Source organism: Aythya ferina (genome assembly GCF_964211825.1).
Source record: "Aythya ferina genome assembly, chromosome: 14".
In the NCBI taxonomy this organism is placed as follows: Eukaryota; Metazoa; Chordata; class Aves; order Anseriformes; family Anatidae; genus Aythya; species Aythya ferina.
The window spans coordinates 11,789,747-11,810,171 of record NC_140312.1 but is presented as its reverse complement, the minus strand read 5'-3'; the positions used below and the strand labels follow the sequence as shown (position 1 = coordinate 11,810,171).

The 20,425-nt window shown below is 52.5% G+C and overlaps 1 protein-coding gene and 2 pseudogenes across 3 annotated transcripts in view; all 3 read right to left on the bottom strand.

Moving 5' to 3' along the window:
• Positions 1 to 20,425, bottom strand: part of LOC311444612 (protocadherin alpha-C2-like) — a 147,905-nt gene that overhangs the window by 117,453 nt on the left and 10,027 nt on the right. The gene's annotated exons all lie outside the window — the stretch shown is intronic.
• Positions 5,576 to 9,580, bottom strand: LOC311444381 (protocadherin alpha-2 pseudogene; annotated as a pseudogene). The gene is made up of 2 exons: positions 7,042 to 9,580; positions 5,576 to 5,650 (listed from the first exon to the last, which is right to left on the bottom strand). The product of its transcript is annotated as a protocadherin alpha-2 pseudogene (transcript).
• Positions 16,219 to 19,017, bottom strand: LOC311444620 (protocadherin alpha-2 pseudogene; annotated as a pseudogene). The gene has a single exon. The product of its transcript is annotated as a protocadherin alpha-2 pseudogene (transcript).

Genomic DNA, 20,425 nt, shown 5'->3' with positions numbered 1-20,425 from the left:
CGACACCGACACCGACACCGACACCGCCGCGCGGGACACGACACCCCCGCCACTCGCGGGACACGCCACGCCCACGGCGCCGACACCGAGCCCAGCACAGCCCGAGACAGCAGCGACAACCACGGGGCAATAGCCCCGCAGCGCCGCGCTCCACACGCCGCTCCCCGCACACCGACCGGCTCCTCCCAACCCTTGCTGGCTTCCTTTCCTGTCTCTCTCCTGCTTTGCTTCTCCTCCATTCTCTCTGTCGCTTGCTTTCCTGCTTCCTTCTTGTTTGCATGCTTTCTTCTGCACGCATACTTCTTCCCTTCTTTCTCCCTTTTTCTTCTTCCACTTCTTTCCTTCCCTCACTTTTTTCCTTCTTTCACTTTGTTCCTTCATTCTCGCTATTACTTTCTTCACTTTGTTCCTTTTTTCTCTTCTTTCCTTCTTTCTGAACCTTATTTCCTTCTTCATATATCTTCATTCTTTCTCTCTGTTCCTTCATTATTCTCTTATTATTTTTCTCATTCAATTTATTCTTCCTTTTTAATTCTTATGTTACTTCCTTTATTCTTTTACTTCCTTTCAGTCTTCCTTGCAGTCTGGAGCGGAGTGTGCGCTCCACACACTGCTCCCCGCACATCGACCGGCTGCCAGCCCTGCATGCATCACAACGACGGAGGCTCCTCCTTGATTCTTTTCTTGCTTGCTTCCTTCCTTCCCTTCTTTCTCGTCTCTCTCCTCCTTTGCTTCTCCTCCATTCTCTCTCTTGCTTGCTTTCCTGCTTGCTTCTTCCGTGCCTGCGTTCTTCTCGACATCTTCTTTTATTTCTTCACTTCTTTCCTTCTTTCTGCAACTTCGTTCCTTCTTGATATACCTTCATTCTTTCTCTTTTCCATTGTTATTCCTTTGTTTTTATTTTCTAATTCGATTTCTTTTTCCTTTTTCTTTCCATGCTCCTTCCTTATTTTTCTTTTATTTTCTTTCAGTCTTTCAATTCCTACTTTCAGTCTTACAACTTATTCCTGGTTTCTTTCTTTCTTTTACTCCTTCTATCCATTTGCTTCTCTTCCTTTCCTCTATACTTGTCATGTTTCCTTTCTTTATATTAGCCTTCATAACCTTTCTATTTCCCTCCTTGCCCTTTTCGTCTTCCTTCACTTTTTTCCCCTCCTTTATCAAAACGCTGTCCAAATGCCTACAACATCAAGCGCACCATCAAGCACAGCCATGACCTCAGCCAAACTCTCTTCTTCATCTTCCTCATGGCCTTTCATTGAGCTCTGTACAGTGTTCCTCAGCACTCATGAGGACAACATCCTCCAATCTCTCTTCTCCTTTGCTTCTCCTCCATTCTCTCTCTTGATTGCTTCTTTTGCTTGCATATTTTCTTCTGAATGTCTTCTTTCCTACTTTCACTACTATCCATCTTTCACTTCTTTCCTCCTTCCGTCTTTGCTTCTTTGCTTCCTTCCTTTACGTATTTTCCAAAACATCCTTCCTTTCATTTCTTTCTTGCTTCCTTTCCTTCCTTCTATTTCTCTTTCCTCCTTTGTTTATCTTCCATTCTCAGTCTTGGTTGCTTCTTGCTTGCCTACATTCTTCTCGATGTCTTCCTTCCTTCTGTCCTGCTTTCTCTCATGTTCTTTCTTCACTCATTCTCTACCTCTCTTCCAGTTCATTCATTCTTTCAGTGACGTCCTTCCTTTTTACTTGATTCATCCTTTCAGTTCCTTCTTTCCTTTTCTCTTACTTCTTTCAGTCATCCTACAGTATCTTCATGCTTCCTTTCTTTCCTTCACTCCTTCAAACCATCCGCTTCTCTTCCTCTCCTCTACTCTTTACTTGTCCTTTTTTTTTCCATTCTCAAAATGCTTTCCAAATGCCTACACCACTTTTCCAATCAAGATAAGACTTGCTCTAATGCAAGACCTCTTCTTCCTCTTCCTCACCGCCTTCCATTCTGCTCTGTACAGCATCCTTAGCACTCAGGAGGATCATGTTCCCCCAGGAATTTCTCTCATGAGCTACTGCACACCAGAGGACCTGGATGCCCACTGCAAACAGGCACCAAGACCTCCATACAGCTCGGGTGAGTCTTTCACTCACTTTCACAAACTGCAGCCTTTCATGACTGTCCTGCCACATGCTCACTCTGTGATGGGAAGCAACAGGAAACGAACAAGACCAGGCAGCAGGGCTCTGATGCTCTAAAACTACAGCCATTACTCAGGATCCTTTCCATCCACCCAACATGAACATATTGCAGTTAAATAGCAAAAATTGTGCATTGCTCTCTTGAAAGCATCTTATTTGGGCAGGAGACACTTACCTTTATTAAAAGAGGAACTTCAATGACAGGACAATTGCTTATAAATGACTATTTCATCAAACATTACAGATTCCCAGGGAAGCTATATGGAAAAAATTTCCTTCTGATGTGGAACACCTACGAAATCATTTGACACCACAAACTGCTCCCCTACACACGTTCACTTTTTGGAATGAGACGTATTACAAGAGATGTACCATCTCCACTGTGGCCAACTATGCGAGTATAAAGACTGAGGGGAAGTCAAGTGCACAACAAATACACCCACACGATCAAGTCTCCTTAGAAATTTCCTCTATTTCTCACTCCGCGAAGACACCATGGGAACGGACACTTCCCAGTGGGAGAAACCCATCAGTACCAACATGTACACGACAAGGCTCCAAACCTACAGGCATTCCCCAGGCAATGTTCAGTCCATCCAACATAAAGGGAACACAACTAAACTACAAAACAATAGACACCAGTGTCTCAAACATATTTTTTGCATGTGAACAACTTACCAGTAGCATCAGCAGTTGCATGCGATTGCATGCTCAGAAAAAGTAACAGATTCATGGATGGATAATTGGTTTCAAAGAGAAATTTTCATTTCAAATCTTCAGTGATTTCTAGGGAAGCTGGCCTGAAGAGAAATCATCGAGCTCAGCAAAAGCTCCCCAATCATGGGAGAGTGTGACGTACTCCCTGACACATGGTTGTCACACAGGCAACCATCATACAGGAGAGGAAAAACAAACAAACAAACAAAAAAACAATAACAAAAACCACAAAGTATCCCATTCAAGCTCATTGAAACACAAGATTTGCCAACAGAGTAAACATGGAGAGCACTTCTTCCCCTCCTCCCCACTTCTTGGCAAAGGCCACACTACAACTTCCACCCAGCATCTCCATTTCCCACAAACACGCTTATTTTCCTACTCAACACCATCCTGCCCATTGCCAAATGCCTACTCCTTCTCAAAAAGGAGTTAAAAAAATCACTGCCACAACACCTGGATGTTGCTCCACCCCACCAACACAATCCAGCTCGAAATCCAACTCTGAGCATCACCTTCTGCACAGCCTCGACTTCTCCCACCACTGCCAGGATCTTCCACCCTGCAAAAATGGCACTCTCCACAATTAACACTGGCTCAGCAATCTCACACGGAAATGGTGAAAGCAGGCCTGATGGACATTTATACAACTTCTCCTGGAGCAGCCACTCCTCATGCTCAGGAACTCAGGTGTCAAAGGCCATCTGACAGACTGCTGCAAATCCAGGCCTATGGTAAAGGACAGTGAGATGAAGGAAAACCAAGTGGGCAAACAAAAACTAAACTCTACACAGAACCTGGGTAGGCCCTGGAACATCAGGCCAGGGATTGACACAAATTGCCTTCCTTGGAGACACACAGACCTTCACAGGATGAGGCCCTCACCAGCCTCATCTAACTGCAGTGTTCGTCATGCTCTCAGCAAGGAAACCACGGACATCCACGTGCCACCTTCAACACGAGGTAGCTTAAGATCCTGTCACATGGGAAGCAAGAGGCAGACCTGAAAGCCAATGACATTCTCTCAACGACAACCTCCACTCTCAACAGTGCAGAAGCCAGCACCCACATTCACAGACAACTGTCCAAGTGTCTCTTCTCTGGCAATTGAGACTCAGCAGGCTATATCTCATCCATTATTGCCAACAGATTTCCAATATGAGAGAGGAACAATAGCAGAATGGTGAGTGAGACATTTTCATTACAGGAGAGAAGAAAACCAGAGGATCCCATCCCACTTCATTGGACCACAAGGTCTGGCCAACACTGAGAATACAAACAGCACTTCTTCCTGTCCCTCCCAACAATAAGAGCAGAAGGAATATCTTGGGGAACTTCCGACAATTCGGGAAGAATTATCAGTAGTGGGAGAAGCTCCTGCCTGAGCAACAATACTCCACATTCGGGCAGCTAGGATTAAAAGCACCAATGACAGATGTGTTCACAAGCAGGAATACCACAAGAACAACGAGGAGTGAGGACATGCAGAACTTGACTGCACAGGGCCCTCAGAAAGCTCATCGTTCTTCACACATGGCCTTCACATCCCCATTTGCTTCCTTTCAGGCCACACAGGTCCCATCCTACATAAACCACACTGCCATGCTCTCAGCTTACTCGAACTTCATCCATATGCAGGAAGGGAATCCCCGGAGAAAACATCAGGCAAAGCCTCCAAGCACAGACCAAGGCAGATATGTGGCAGCATGAATAACACACTGCCTCTCATCCTCAGTAAGAGATCACAGATGAATTTCTGGGAATTCAGAGAGGCTCCTAGCTGAGGAGCACAGTGTGCCAGGCCTCTTCTCCATGTCGTCTAATGGCATATTCTGTCCTGCACCCCGGGAAATCAGATCTCCAGGAGAGTATTTCCAAACCAGGAGCTGAGGAGCTCTTAGATGCATGCCAGCACAGATGGAAAGCTTCAAAAAACAGCATTAGGGAATTACCACTCCACCCATCAAATAACAAACATTAAAACCATTTTAAGTCAAAAGGTTTCAAGTATGAACTGAATGAGAAAGAATAATGCCTACAGGACCACCACCACTTTTCATATCATCCACTCCTTCAGCAATCTCAGGTGGAAATGTTGTACACCAGTAAGAAACAGGATTTTGGGAGCCTATGTCGTGAAAGCACTAAGCACAATCTGCACTGATTTTATTCTATCAGAAATATATATATATATCAAAAACTGAACAGCTAGCCTCCATAAGAAGCTCCAAAACAGGAACTGAGCAGATCAACATATTTGCAACAGTTAAAAAAAACATCATAAGGGGACTACACACAACAATTCCATAAAAAGGAACAGCAATGCAGTGGAAGTAGAATGAGTAGAACACCAAAAGTGTTCTCCCATCTCCCATTCCATTACAAGGCTTGTGTGAAAAGTAGGAAGACTCCAACACCGCTGTCTCATGAGCATCAGACAACCCACCAACTGCACCCAGCTGCAATGAGCATGAGCTGGGCACAAGGAAACCATCCGATTACATTTACCAGCACTCCCAGGACACAGGACAGGCCGGTCACCACAGAATGCATGTAACTGGCACAGTCAGATCCTCTGAAGCTGTCCTCAAACAAAACACTTTGCCAGATGCAGAAAAACAGGTCTCTGTTGCTCTGTTTATTGCTCTTTCCTCGTGCTCTGCTCTTCTACCTCTCTATTACAAACTACACAAATAGCATGCTCAAAATGGGATAAATATTATATGATTTTTGTTGCACCTTCCCCTTTAACAATGACTTTCTGGTAGTAAACAGAGTGGAAAAGTTTATCTATCTTCAAGGAGCATAGGAAAAGACAGGGGAAACCGGCATGCCTTGCTGACAGCAGAGGCATAGTGATCACGAGCAACTGCAGCTCTACACAGAAGCTAAGCAACAGCAGGATAGGGAAGAAGTCAAACTCACTTCCTCTGATACATTTTGACAAGCACAAGACAAGGCCCTCTGCAACATCATCTAACTCAACATCAGACCTCCACCCAACGACGACAAATCCCTTTTTCAAGACAAATCACCCACTCCACTTCCTGGTCCACTTCTCTCCAATGAGTGCTTTATTTCCGTCTTGCTCAACACAACCCAGAGGAGAGAGAGGGATTCACAACTGATGCAGTGAAAATTCTCACAAGGCATATAAACTCAATTGGCATTCTGGGCATTTCGACACCACATACTATTCTCAACATAGGCAAGACCTTCAAATCATGTCACTTCAAGCCTGGAAAAGGGTCTTGCCCAGGAACATACTGAGACAATTTTGCCTCAGCATTCACTTTAGGCACCATTGATCCTCCATTCTCGAATGTGTGTTTTCACGACAAGTGGACACCCCTTCTTCTACTCTTAAGGCATGCAATGCAGACTATTGATTTCCTTTTCCCTGAGGCAGTGGGACTTCCCCACAAAGGTCACGGTTCACTTCAGAATAAGGCCAGGTCCCATTCAGTGCCATTGCCACATTCACCTCCACCAGGTGACACACTTTCCCTTCCCAACACAATGCTCACTCCAACTTTCACACACCCTTCCCAGCAATGACAGATCTGAAACCTGCAAAACCCTGCCAATGGCCCCATATGCACAGGGACCATCTTACAGATTCACAGGACGAACATTAAAACAGGCCATTTTGCCTCCTTCAAAAAGAGATGGAATGACAGCTAACGTCAATGGGTATTGACTTCATTCTGAGAGATGACAACCCTGTTGGGGAAGGAGTGAGACACAAACATCATGGCATCAGACGGTGCAATAGCTCTGCAGAATCCTGCATGGATAGAGTACTTCACAGCATCACTTATCCGAAAACACGAGGCCAAGACTGTTCTGCTTTTCCAGCTACACAAGGTGTTTCCTGAATGGCCCTGAAGAAAACAACGTAACAACAGTAGGCCCAACATTCAGCTACTTAAAGGGCTTTCAACAGTGCCTGCTGCACAGTCACAACTAGACCATGTCTTCCTGGACTGCAGTCCTTCAACAGTCTCCAACAGAAATGCTACATATGAGTAACCAACAAGATTTGCAGAGACCATGTGGTGAGGAAAATCCTTGTAAAATTACTTCCACATCCACATCGTTTCAATGACCAACGTGCCGTTTAATATCATCGGAAAAATGAAGAGAAGTACCACAAATAAAAAAAAAAAAAAACGGGCAACCTACCGTGCCTGAGGAGTACGGGGAGAGCGAAGGTCCCTTCTCGGCAGAACCGTTTTCTGCCGCGGGGCCGGGCGGCGGCGGGCAGTTGGGGCTGAAAACCATCAGGTCGCTCTTGCCCGCGCCGTCCGCCACGCACAGGCTCCGGCTCTGGCGCTGCGAGTACGACCAGCTGCCCACCTCGCTGGCGCACACCAGCGTCGCCGGCCCGGGCCCCGCCAGCACGGCCGCCCGCGGCGCCCAGCGCGACGCCCCGTACAGCACCACCGCCAGCAGGAACAGGCTCGACACCGCGCAGATGGCCACCACCAGCCACACGTTCGTCGCCGCCGCCGCCGCCGCCGCCGCCGCGCCGCCCTCCGCGCCCGCCGCCGGCCGCAGCCCCGCCCCCGTCGACGCCGCCGCCGCCGACAGCGCCGCCTCGGCGCCCTCCACCAGCGACACGCTCAGCGTGGCCGTGGCCGAGCGCGACGGCTCCCCGTGGTCCCGCACCACGATCAGCAGCCTCTGCCGCGGGCCGTCCGCCTCCTCCAGCGCCCGCGCCGTGCTCACCTCGCCGCTGTACAGCCCCACGCGGAACGGGCCCTTGCCCCGCGGCTCCCACAGCTCGTAGCGCAGCCACGCGTTGTAGCCCGAGTCCGCGTCCACCGCGCGGATCTTCGCCACCACCTGCCCCGCCGGCGCCCCCCACGCCGCCCACGCCCACAGCGACCCCGGCGCCGACCCCGGCGCCGACGCCTCGCCCGCAGCCCAGGGCCCCGGCCCGCCGCCGGCAGGCGGGAGCAGCGCCGGCGCGTTGTCGTTCTCGTCCACCACGAACAGCTGCACCGTGGCGTTGCCGCACAGCGGCGGCTCGCCCGCGTCCACCGCACGCACCTCGAACTGCAGCACCTGCAGCTCCTCGTAGTCCAGGGGCCGCAGCGCCCACAGCCGCCCGCTCTCCGCGTCCACCGACACGTAGCTCGACGCCGGACGCCACCCCGACCCCGACCCCGCGCCCGACCCCGCGCCCGACCCCGCGCCCGCGCCCGCGCCGCCCTCCGCCACCGAGTAGCTCACGCGCCCGTTGCCCGCCTCGTCCGGGTCCCGCGCCCACAGCCGCGCCAGCTCCGCGCCCGCCGCGTTGTTCTCCCGCGCCAGCACCGTGTACACGGCCTGCGCGAACGCCGGCGCGTTGTCGTTCACGTCCGACACCGGCACCCGCAGCCCGCGGCTGGCGCGCAGCGGCGGCGCCCCGCCGTCCTCCGCCCGCACCTCCACCTCGTACTCCGACACCCGCTCCCGGTCCAGCGCCTCCCGCAGCACCAGCGAGTACGAGCCCGCGAACGTCGCCACCAGCCCGAACGGCGCCGGCGGCCACACCGCGCAGCGCACCCGCCCGTTCGCCCCCGAGTCCCGGTCCGACACGCTCAGCAGCGCCACCACCGTCCCCACCGACGCGTCCTCGGGCACCGGCACCGACAGCGACGTCACCCACACCTCGGGCGCGTTGTCGTTCACGTCCAGCACCTCCAGCTCCACTCTGCAGTGCCCTGATAACGAGGGCGTCCCCTTGTCTTTCGCTTCAATGCTAAAGTCAAATACACTGACTTCCTCAAAGTCCAGGGGACCGACGAGTCGGATCTCCCCCGTCTGCGGATTAACCGAAATCAAATCCTTTCCACTCAGCGGAGTGAACTTCGTCGCGGTGTAAGTCACTTCACTGTTACTTCCCTCGTCCGGGTCTGTTGCGCCCACCCGTGCCAGTAGTGTACCCTCCGCAGCGTTCTCCAGTGCCTGCACTTTATACACCGACTGGTTGAACTGGGGCGCGTTGTCGTTCGCATCCAGCACCGACACCAACAGCTCCACCGTGCCCGTCAAAGCCGGCCTACCCCCATCAATCGCCGTCAGCACCAGACGGTGCTCGGCCAACGACTCGCGGTCCAGAGATTTCCTTAATACAAGGTAAGGAACGATATTTCTTTCATTCTCTTTCTCTATTTCCAGAGCGAAGTGCTCGCTGGGGCTGAGGGTATAGGAGAGCTGCGCGTTGGCTCCGATATCCGCATCCGACGCGCCCTCCAGCGGAAAACGGGACCCCGGCAGCGAAGATTCCGCGATATTAAATGCTTCCTCTTCCACGGGGAAGATCGGGGCATTGTCGTTGATGTCGGTGACCTCCACCTCCACGTGGAAGACGCGCAGCGGCCGCTCCAGCAGCACCTCCAGGCGCAGGGCGCAGGGCGCGCTCTTCCCGCACAGCTCCTCCCGGTCCAGCCGCGAGCTCACCACCAGCGCCCCGCTCGCCCCGCTCACCTCCACGCTCGCCCGCCGGCCCTGCGCCACCAGCCGCAGCCGCCGCGCCTCCGCCTCGCCCGCCTCCAGGCCCAGGTCCTGCGCCAGCCGCCCCACCACCGTGCCGCCCTTGGCTTCCTCCGGCACCGAGTAGCGCACCTGCCCGCCGCCCAGCGCCCAGGCCGCCTGCAGCACCAGCACCCGCACCACGGCCCGCACGCACACCACCATGGCCGCCGCCGCCGCCCGCGCCCCGCACGGCTCCCAACGCCGCCGCCGCCGCTCTCCTGCCCGCCCCGCGCCGCTCCCCCCGCGCGCACAGCCGCCCTTCCCGCCGCCCCGGGGCGGAGCCGCCCTCCCGCCGCTCCCGCGCCGTTCCTGAGCCTGCAGCGACACCGTGTGCTCCGACGCCTCACTCGCGCCCGCCGCCGACAGCACGCCAGCGACACCGCCACTCGCGGGACACACCACGCCCACGCCCACGGCGCCGACACCGACACCCACCCCAGCACAGCCCGAGACAGCAGCGACAACCAGGCGGCAAGAGCCCCGCTGCGCCGCGCTCCAGATGCTGCCCCCCGCACACTGACCGGCTCCCAGCCGTGCGCGCAACACGCTGAAGGACGCTCCTCCTCGCTTGCTTTCTTCCTTTGCTGTCTCCCTCCTCCTTTGCTTCTCCTCCATTCTCTGTCTTGCTTTTTTTGTCCTGCTTCCTTTTTTCTTTCATGCTTTCTTCTGCATAAATTCTTCTTTCCCTGTTTCTCTCTTATTCTTCTTTCACTTCTTTCCTTCTGTCTCCCTTTTCCTTCTTTGAATTCTTTCCTTCATTCACTTCTTTCCTTCTCTCTGAATCTTCTTTCAATTTAGCTCTACCTTAATTCTTTTCGTATGTTTCTTATTTCATTCAATTTGTTCCTGCTTTCATTCTGTTCCTTTCTTCCTTGTATCCCTTTCTACCTTCTTATGTACTTTCAATTCCTTTTTTCATTCTTGCAATATCTTGCTACTTCCTTTCTTTCCTTATCTCCTTCTATCCACTAGTTTCTCTTCCTCCCCACTTCACTTGTCACTTGTCCATTTCCTGCATTAGCCTTCAGAGCCTTTCCCTTTCCCTCCTTCCCCGTCTTTTCTTCTTTCTTCTCTTCCTTTGTTTTTTTTTTTTGTTTTGTTTTTTTTTGTTTTGTTTTGTTTTTTTTTAGTTATTTTCCTGCTTTATCAAAATGCTTTCCAAATGCCTGCACCACTCTTCCCATCAACCTTTGATATGTTCTTAGACAAGACCTTTCATTTCTTTCTTATCTCTCTCCTCCTTTGCTTCTCCTCCATTCTCTGTCTTGCTTGCTTTCCTGCTTGCTTCTTGCTTGCATGTATTATTCTGGACGTTTACATTTACATTTATTGTTTCTCTTCTTTCACGTCTCTCCTTCTGCTGTCTTTATCTCTTTGCTTCCTTCCCTTCCTTTTGGGAAATTTCTTTGTCACTTCTTTCATTCCTTCCTATCCTTCATTCCATGGTGCTTTTCTCCTTTCTCTTCCATTGTTGTTCTTGCTTGGTTCTTGCTTGCTTGCATTCTTCTCGATGATTTTCTTTCTTTCTTTCTTTCTTTCTTTCTTTCTTTCTTTCTTTCTTTCTTTCTTCCTTCCTTCCTTCCTTCCTTCCCACCTTCCCTCCTTCCTTCCTTTTTCTTTCTCTCTCTCTCTCTCTTTCTCTTACATATTTTCTTCATCTGTTCTCTAATTGTCTTCCTGTTTCTTCTTTCATCCTTTCAGTGCCTTCTTTCCTTTTCTATTACTTCTTCGGTACAGTTTCTTCATGCTTCCTACAGTTTCGTCATGCTTCCTTCCTTTCCTTTTCTTTCCTTCACTCCTTCTATCCACCTGTTTCTCTTCCTCTCCTCTTTACTATGCTTTATCTTCTTCCTCCTATTCATTTTTTCCTGCTTTATCAAAATGCTTTCCAAATGCTTGCATCACTCTTCCAATCAAACTCAGACATGCTCTGAGGCAACACCTCTTCTTCCTCTTCCTCACCGCCTTCCATTCTGCTCTGTACACCATCCTTAGCACTCAGCAGGATCATGTCCCCCCAGGAATTTCTCTCATGAGCCACTGCACACCAGAGGACCTGGATGCCCACTGCAAACAGGCACCAAGACCTCCATACAGCTCAAGTGAGTCTTTCACTCACTTTCACAAACTAACCTTTCATGGCTGTCCTGCCACACGCTCACACTGGGTTGGGAAGCAACAGGAAAGGAACAAGATCAGGCAGCAGGGCTCTGATGCTCTAAAACTACAGCCATTACTGAGGATACGTTCCATCCACCCAACATGAACATATTGCAGTTAAATAGCAAAAATTGTGCATTGCTCTCCTGAAAGCATCTTAGTTGGGCAGGAGACACTTATCTTTATTTAGGAAAAGATCTTCCATGACAGGAGAATTGCTTATAAAGGACAATTTCATCAAATGTTATTACAGATTCCCAGGGAAGCTGCATGGAAAAATTCCCTTCAGATGTGGGACACCTATAAAATCATTCGACACCACAAACTGCTCCCCTACACATGTTCACTTTTTGGAATGAGATGTTTTACAAGAGATGCACCATCTCCACTGGGGCAAACTATGCAAGTACAAAGACTGAGGGGAAGTCAAGTGCACAACGAATACACCCACCCCATCATGTCTCCTTAGAAATTTCCTCTGTTTCTCACTCAACGAAGACACCATGGGAAGGGACACTTGCCAGTGGGAGAAACCCATTGGTACCAACATGCACATCACAAGGCTCCAAACCTACAGGCATTCCCCAGGCAATGTTCAGTCCATCCAACATAAAGGGAACACAACTAAACTGCAAAAATATATACACCTGTCTGTCTCCCAAACATAATTTTTGCATATGAACAACTTCGCAGCACCATCAGCACCTGCATGCGATTGCATGCTCAGAAAAAGTAACAGATTCATGGATGGATAATTGGTTTCAAAGAGAAATTTTCATTTCAAATCTTCAGTGATTTCTAGGGAAGCTGGACTCAAGAGAAATCATCAAGCTTAGCAAAAGCTCCCCAGTCGTAGGAGACTGTGATGTACTCCCTGACACACAGCTGTCACATAGGAATCCATCATACAGGAGAGAAAAAAACAAACAAACAAACACACAAGCAAACAAACAACAAAGGATCCCATTCGAGCTCATTGAAACACAAGATTTGCCAACAGAGTAAACATGGAGAGCACTTCTTCCCCTCCTCCCCACTTCTTGCTCAATCCCACACTACAACTTCCACCCAGCATCTCCATTTCTCACAAACACGGTTCTTTTCCTACTCAACACCATCCTGCCCATTGCCAAACGCTCACTCCTTCTCAAAAAGGAGTTCACAAAATCACTGCCACAACACCTGGACGATGCTCCAGACCACAGACACAGTACAGCTCAAAACCCACCTCTGAGCATCACCTTCTGCACAGCCTCGCCTTCTCCCACACTGCCAGGATATTCAACCCTGCGCAAACGGCAATCTCAAGCCTTTGCACTGGCTCAGCAATCTGTGGTGAAAACAGTGAAAGCTGACCCGAAGGACAACAACAGCTTCTGCTGGAGCAGCCACTCCTCATGCTCAGGAACTCAGGAGTCAAAGGTCATCTGACAGACTGATGCAAATCCAGGCCTATGGTACAGAAGAGTAAGATGAAGGAAAACCAAGTGGACAGACAAAAACAAAACTCTACGTAGAGCCTGGCAAGGCCCTGGAACATCAGGCCAGGAATTGACACAAATTGCCTTCCTTGGAGACACACAGACCTTCACAGGATGAGGCCCTCACCAGCCTCATCTAACTGCAGTGTTCATCCTGCTCTCAGCAAGGAAACCACGGACGTCCACGTGTCACCTTCAGCACAAGGTACCTTAAGATCCTATCACATGGGAAGCAAGAGGCAGACCTGAAAGCCAATGACATTCTCTCAACAACAACCTCCACTCTGAACAGTGCAGAAGCCAGCACCCACACTCACAGCCAACTGTCCAAGTGTCTCTTCTCTGGCAGCAGCCTCAACTCAGCAGACTACATCTCATCCATTATTGCCAACAGATTTGCAATATGGGATACGAAAAACAGTAGAGTTGGGAGTGGGACATTTTCATTACAGGAGAGAAGAAAACCAAAGGATCCCATCCCACTTCATTGGACCACAAGGTCTGGACAACACTGAGAATACAAACAGCACTTCTTCCTGTCCCTCCCAACAATAAGAGCAGAAGGAATATCTTGGGGGAACTTCCGACAACTCGGGAAGAATTGTCAATAGTGGGAAAAGGTCCTGCCTGAGCAACAATACTCCACATTCGGGCAAACATGATTAAAGGCACCAATGACAGATGTCTTCACAAGCAGGAATGCCACAAGAACAACAGGGAGTGAGGACATGCAGAACTTGACTGCACAGGGCCCTCAGGAAGTTCATCGTTCTTCACACATGGCCTTCACATCCCCATTTGCTTCCTTTGAGACCCCCCAGGTCCCATCCTACATAAACCATGCTGCCATGCTCTCAGCTTACTCAAGCTTCATCCATATGCAGGAAGAGAATCCCCGGAGAAAACATCAGGCAAAGCCTCCAAGCACAGACCAAGGCTGTTGTGTGGCAGCATGAGCAACACACTGCCTCTCATCCTCAGAACGAGCTCACAGATGAATATCTGGGAATTTGGAGAGGCTCCTAGCTGAGGAGCACAGTGTGCCAGGCCTCTTCTCCATGTTGTCTAATGGCATATTCTGTCCTGCACCCTGGGAAATCAGATCTCCAGGAGAGTATTTGCAAACCAGGAGCTGAGGAGCTCTTAGATGCATGCCAGCACAGATGGAAAGCTTCAAAAAACAGCATTAGGGAATTACCACTCCACCCATCAAATAACAAACAAACAAACATTAAAATCATTTTAAGTCAAAAGGTTTCAAGTATGAACTGAATGAGAAAGAATAATGCCTACAGGACCACCACCACTTTTCATATCATCCACTCCTTCAGCAATCTCAGGTGGAAATGTTGTACACCAGTAAGAAACAGGATTTCGGGAGCCCACATTGTGAAAGCACTAAGCACAATCTGCACTGATTTTATTCTATCAGAAGAAATAAAAAATCAAAAACTGAACAGTTAGCCTCCATAAGAAGTTCCAAACCAGGAAGTGAGAAGATCAACATATTTGCAACAGTTAAAAAAAAAAAAACAATCGTAAGGGGACTACACACAACAATTCCATAAAAAGGAACAGCAATGCAGTGGAAGTAGAATGAGTAGAACACCAAAAGTGTTCTCCCATCTCCCATTCCATTACAAGGCTTGTGTGAAAAGTACGAAGACTCCAACACCGCTGTCTCATGAGCATCAGACAACCCACCAACTGCACCCAGCTGCAATGAGCATGAGCTGGGCACAGGGAAACAATCACAGCACGTTTACCAGCACACCCAGGACACAGGACAGGCCGGTCACCACAGAATGCATATAACTGGCACAGTCAGATCCTCTGAAGCTGTCCTCAAACAAAACTCTTTGCCGGATGCAAAAAAAACAGTTCTCTGTTGCTCTGTTTATTGCTATGTCCTTATGCTCTGCTCTTCTACCTCTCTATTACAAACTACACAAACAGCATGCTTAAAATGGGATAAATATTATATGATTTTTGCTTCATCTTCCCCTTTAACAATGACTTTCTGGTAGTAAACAGAGTGGAAAAGTTAATCTATCTTCAAGGAGCATAGGAAAAGACAGGGGAAACCGGCATGCCTTGCTGACAGCAGAGACATAGTGATCACGAGCAACTGCAGCTCTACACAGAAGCTAAGCAACAGCAGGATAGGAAAGGAGTCAAACTCACTTCCTCTGATATTTTTTGACAAGCACAAGACAAGGCCCTCTACAACATCATTTACCTCAAAATCAGCCCTCCACCCAACGACGACAAATCCCTTTTTCAAGACAAATCACCCACTCCACTTCCTGGTCCACTTCTCTACAATAAGTAATTTTTTCTCCATCTTGTTCAACACAACTCAGATGAGAGAGAGAGATTCACAACTACGCAGTGAAAATTCTCACAAGGCATATAAACTCAATTGGCATTCTGGGCATTTCAACACCACATACAATTCTCAACATAGGCAAGACTTTCAAATCATGTGTCTTGGAGGCTGGCAAATGGCCCTGCCCAGGAACACTCTGAGACCCTTTTGCCTACGGATTCACTTTAGGCACCCTTGATCCCCTGTTCTCGAATGTGTGTTTTCAACACAAGTAGGCATCTCTTCTTCTCTTATGGCATGCAATGCAGACTATTGATTTTCTTTTCCCTGAGGAAGTGGAACGGTTCACTTCAGAATAAGGCCAGGTCCCATTCAGTGCCATTGCCACATTCACCTCCGCCAGGTGACACACTTTCCCTTCCCAACACAATGCTCACTCCAACTTTCACACACCCTTCCCAGCAATGACAGATCTGAAACCTGCAAATCCCTGCCAATGGTCCCATATGCATAGGGACCATCTTGAAGATTCCCTGGAAGAACATCAAAACAGGCCAGTCTGCCTCCTTCAAAAAGAGATGGAATGACAGCTAACGTCAATGGGTATTGACTTCATTCTGAGAGATGACAACCCTGTTGGGGAAGGAGTGAGAGACAAACATCATGGCATCAGACGGTGCAATAGCTCTGCAGAATCCTGCATGGATAGAGTACTTCACAGCATCACTTATCCGAAAACACGAGGCCAAGACTGTTCTGCTTTTCCAGCTACACAAGGTGTTTCCTGAATGGCCCTGAAGAAAACAACGTAACAACAGTAGGCCCAACATTCAGCTACTTAAAGGGCTTTCAACAGTGCCTGCTGCACAGTCACAACCAGACCATGTCTTCCTGGACTGCAGTCCTTCAACTGTCTCCAACAGAAATGCTACACACCAGTAACCAACAAGATTTGCAGAGACCATGTGGTGAGGAAAATCCAAGTAAAATTACTTCCACATTCACATTGTATTAATGACAATCCTGGCGTGAAATACCATCGGAAAACAAAAGAACTGGTAAAGAAAAATAAATAAATGAATAAAAATGAAAAACAAGGGGCAACCTACCGTGCCTGAGGAGTACGGGGAGAGCGAAGGTCCCTTCTCGGCAGAACCGTTTTCTGCCGCGGGGCCGGGCGGCGGCGGGCAGTTGGGGCTGAAAACCATCAGGTCGCTCTTGCCCGCGCCGTCCGCCACGCACAGGCTCCGGCTCTGGCGCTGCGAGTACGACCAGCTGCCCACCTCGCTGGCGCACACCAGCGTCGCCGGCCCGGGCCCCGCCAGCACGGCCGCCCGCGGCGCCCAGCGCGACGCCCCGTACAGCACCACCGCCAGCAGGAACAGGCTCGACACCGCGCAGATGGCCACCACCAGCCACACGTTCGTCGCCGCCGCCGCCGCCGCCGCCGCCGCCGCCGCCGCCGCGCCGCCCTCCGCGCCCGCCGCCGGCCGCAGCCCCGCCCCCGACGACGACGCCCCCGCCCCCGCCCCCGCCGCCGACAGCGCCGCCTCGGCGCCCTCCACCAGCGACACGCTCAGCGTGGCCGTGGCCGAGCGCGACGGCTCCCCGTGGTCCCGCACCACGATCAGCAGCCTCTGCCGCGGGCCGTCCGCCTCCTCCAGCGCCCGCGCCGTGCTCACCTCGCCGCTGTACAGCCCCACGCGGAACGGGCCCTTGCCCCGCGGCTCCCACAGCTCGTAGCGCAGCCACGCGTTGTAGCCCGAGTCCGCGTCCACCGCGCGGATCTTCGCCACCACCTGCCCCGCCGGCGCCCCCCACGCCGCCCACGCCCACAGCGACCTCGGCGCCGACGCCGACGCCTCGCCCGCAGCCCGGGGCCCCGGCCCGCCGCCGGCAGGCGGGAGCAGCGCCGGCGCGTTGTCGTTCTCGTCCACCACGAACAGCTGCACCGTGGCGTTGCCGCACAGCGGCGGCTCGCCCGCGTCCACCGCACGCACCTCGAACTGCAGCACCTGCAGCTCCTCGTAGTCCAGGGGCCGCAGCGCCCACAGCCGCCCGCTCTCCGCGTCCACCGACACGTAGCTCGACGCCGGACGCCACCCCGCGCCCGACCCCGCGCCCGACCCCGCGCCCGACCCCGCGCCCGCGCCGCCCTCCGCCACCGAGTAGCTCACGCGCCCGTTGCCCGCCTCGTCCGGGTCCCGCGCCCACAGCCGCGCCAGCTCCGCACCCGCCGCGTTGTTCTCCCGCGCCAGCACCGTGTACACGGCCTGCGCGAACGCCGGCGCGTTGTCGTTCACGTCCGACACCGGCACCCGCAGCCCGCGGCTGGCGCGCAGCGGCGGCGCCCCGCCGTCCTCCGCCCGCACCTCCACCTCGTACTCCGACACCCGCTCCCGGTCCAGCGCCTCCCGCAGCACCAGCGAGTACGAGCCCGCGAACGTCGCCACCAGCCCGAACGGCGCCGGCGGCCACACCGCGCAGCGCACCCGCCCGTTCGCCCCCGAGTCCCGGTCCGACACGCTCAGCAGCGCCACCACCGTCCCCACCGACGCGTCCTCGGGCACCGGCACCGACAGCGACGTCACCCACACCTCGGGCGCGTTGTCGTTCACGTCCAGCACCTCCACCACCACCTTGCAGTGACCCGACAACGGCGGAACGCCCTTGTCTCTCGCCGCGATTTGTAATTCATAAAAGCGCACTTCTTCAAAGTCCAGAGGTCCCCGCAGACGAATCTCCCCCGTCTGCGGATCAATGCTGAAGACATCTCTCTTGGTAGCAGGAACTAAACTGACGATGCTGAACGAGAACTCGTGATTAATTCCTTCGTCCGGGTCGGTGGCACCCACGTGCGCCACGAGAGTCCCCTCCACCGAGTCCTCGGGCAGCCGCACTTTATACACCGACTGGTTGAACTGGGGCGCGTTGTCGTTCGCATCCAGCACCGACACCACCAGCTCCACCGTGCCCGTCAGAGCCGGACTGCCCCCGTCAGTCGCCGTCAGCACCAGACGGTGCTCGGCCAACGACTCGCGGTCCAAACCTTTCGTCAGCACCAGGAACAGCGATTCAAGATGTTCTTCACTCCGCTGTAAATCCAGAGCGAAGTGCTCGCTGGGGCTGAGGGTATAGGAAAGCTGCGCGTTGGCTCCGATGTCCGCATCCGACGCGCCCTCCAGCGGGAAACGGGATCCCGGCATCGTATTAAATTCCACGATGCTGAGGTTCACCATAGCGGCGGGGAAGGTGGGCGCATTGTCGTTGATGTCGGTGACCTCCACCTCCACGTGGAAGACGCGCAGCGGCCGCTCCAGCAGCACCTCCAGGCGCAGGGCGCAGGGCGCGCTCTTCCCGCACAGCTCCTCCCGGTCCAGCCGCGAGCTCACCACCAGCGCCCCGCTCGCCCCGCTCACCTCCACGCTCGCCCGCCGGCCCTGCGCCACCAGCCGCAGCCGCCGCGCCTCCGCCTCGCCCGCCTCCAGGCCCAGGTCCTGCGCCAGCCGCCCCACCACCGTGCCGCCCTTGGCTTCCTCCGGCACCGAGTAGCGCACCTGCCCGCCGCCCAGCGCCCAGGCCGCCTGCAGCACCAGCACCCGCACCACGGCCCGCACGCACACCACCATGGCCGCCGCCGCCGCCCGCGCCCCGCACGGCTCCCAACGCCGCCGCCGCCGCTCTCCTGCCCGCCCCGCGCCGCTCCCCCCGCGCGCACAGCCGCCCTTCCCGCCGCCCCGGGGCGGAGCCGCCCTCCCGCCGCTCCCGCGCCGTTCCTGAGCCTGCAGCGACACCGTGTGCTCCGACGCCTCACTCGCGCCCGCCGCCGACAGCACGCCAGCGACACCGACACCGACACCGACACCGCCGCGCGGGACACGACACCCCCGCCACTCGCGGGACACGCCACGCCCACGGCGCCGACACCGACACCGAGCCCAGCACAGCCCGAGACAGCAGCGACAACCAAAAAGCCGAAAGCCCCGCTGCGCCGCGCTCCACACGCCGCTCCCCGCACACAGACCGGCTCTTCCCAGCCCTTGCTTGCTTCCTTTCACGTCTCTCTCCTCGTTTGTTTCCTCTCCATTCTCTCTCTCGCTTGCTTTTTTTGCTTGCCTAATTTCTTCTGAATGTCTTCTTTCCTACTTTCACTACTATCCATCTTTCACTTCTTTCCTCCTTCTGTCTTTGATTCTTTGCTTCCTTCCTTTACGTATTTTCCAAAATTGCCTTCCTTTCATTTCTTTCTTGCTTCCTTTCCTTCCTTCTATTTCTCCTTCCTCCTTTGTTTCTCTTCCATTTTCAGTCTTGGTTGCTTCTTGTTTGCCTGCATTCTTCTTGACTTCTTCCGTCGTGCTTTCTCTCAGATAATTTCTTCATTTGTACTCTACCTCTCTTCCAGTTCCTTCTTTCATCCTTTCAGTGCCTTCTTTCCTTTTCTCTTACTTCTTTTGAAGCTGGCAAGGAGTCTGGAGAACAAGTCCTACGAGGAGTGGCTGAGGAAGCTGTTTTTTTTCAGTCTGGAGAAAAGGAGGCTCCGGGGCAACCTTATCACTCTTTATAAGTACATTGAAGGAGGCTGTAGAGAGGTGGGGGTTGGTCTAGTTTCCCACGTGCCTGGTGACAGGACAATGGGGAATGGGCTAATGTTGCACCAGGGGTGTTTTAAGTTGGATATTAGAACTTCTTTACTGAGAGTGTTGTGAGGAATTGGAATGGGCTGCCCAGGGAAGTGGTGGAGTCACCATCCCTGGAGGTCTTTAAGAGACGTTTAGATGTTGAGCTTAGTGATATGGTTAAGTGGAGAACTTGTTAGTGCTAGGTCAGAGATTGGACTCAATGATCTTAAGGTCTCTTCCAACCTAGACAATTCTGTGATTCTTCCATCCATCCTACATTTTCTTTATTCTTCCTTTCCTTCATTCCTCCTGCCTATCTGCTTCTCCTCCTCTCCTCTTTACTTTGCCTTTTCTTCTTCCTCCTCTTCATTTTTTCCTTCCTTTATCAAAATGCTTTCCAAATGCCTCCACCACTCTTCCAATCAAGCTCAGACATGCTCTGAGGCAAGACCTCT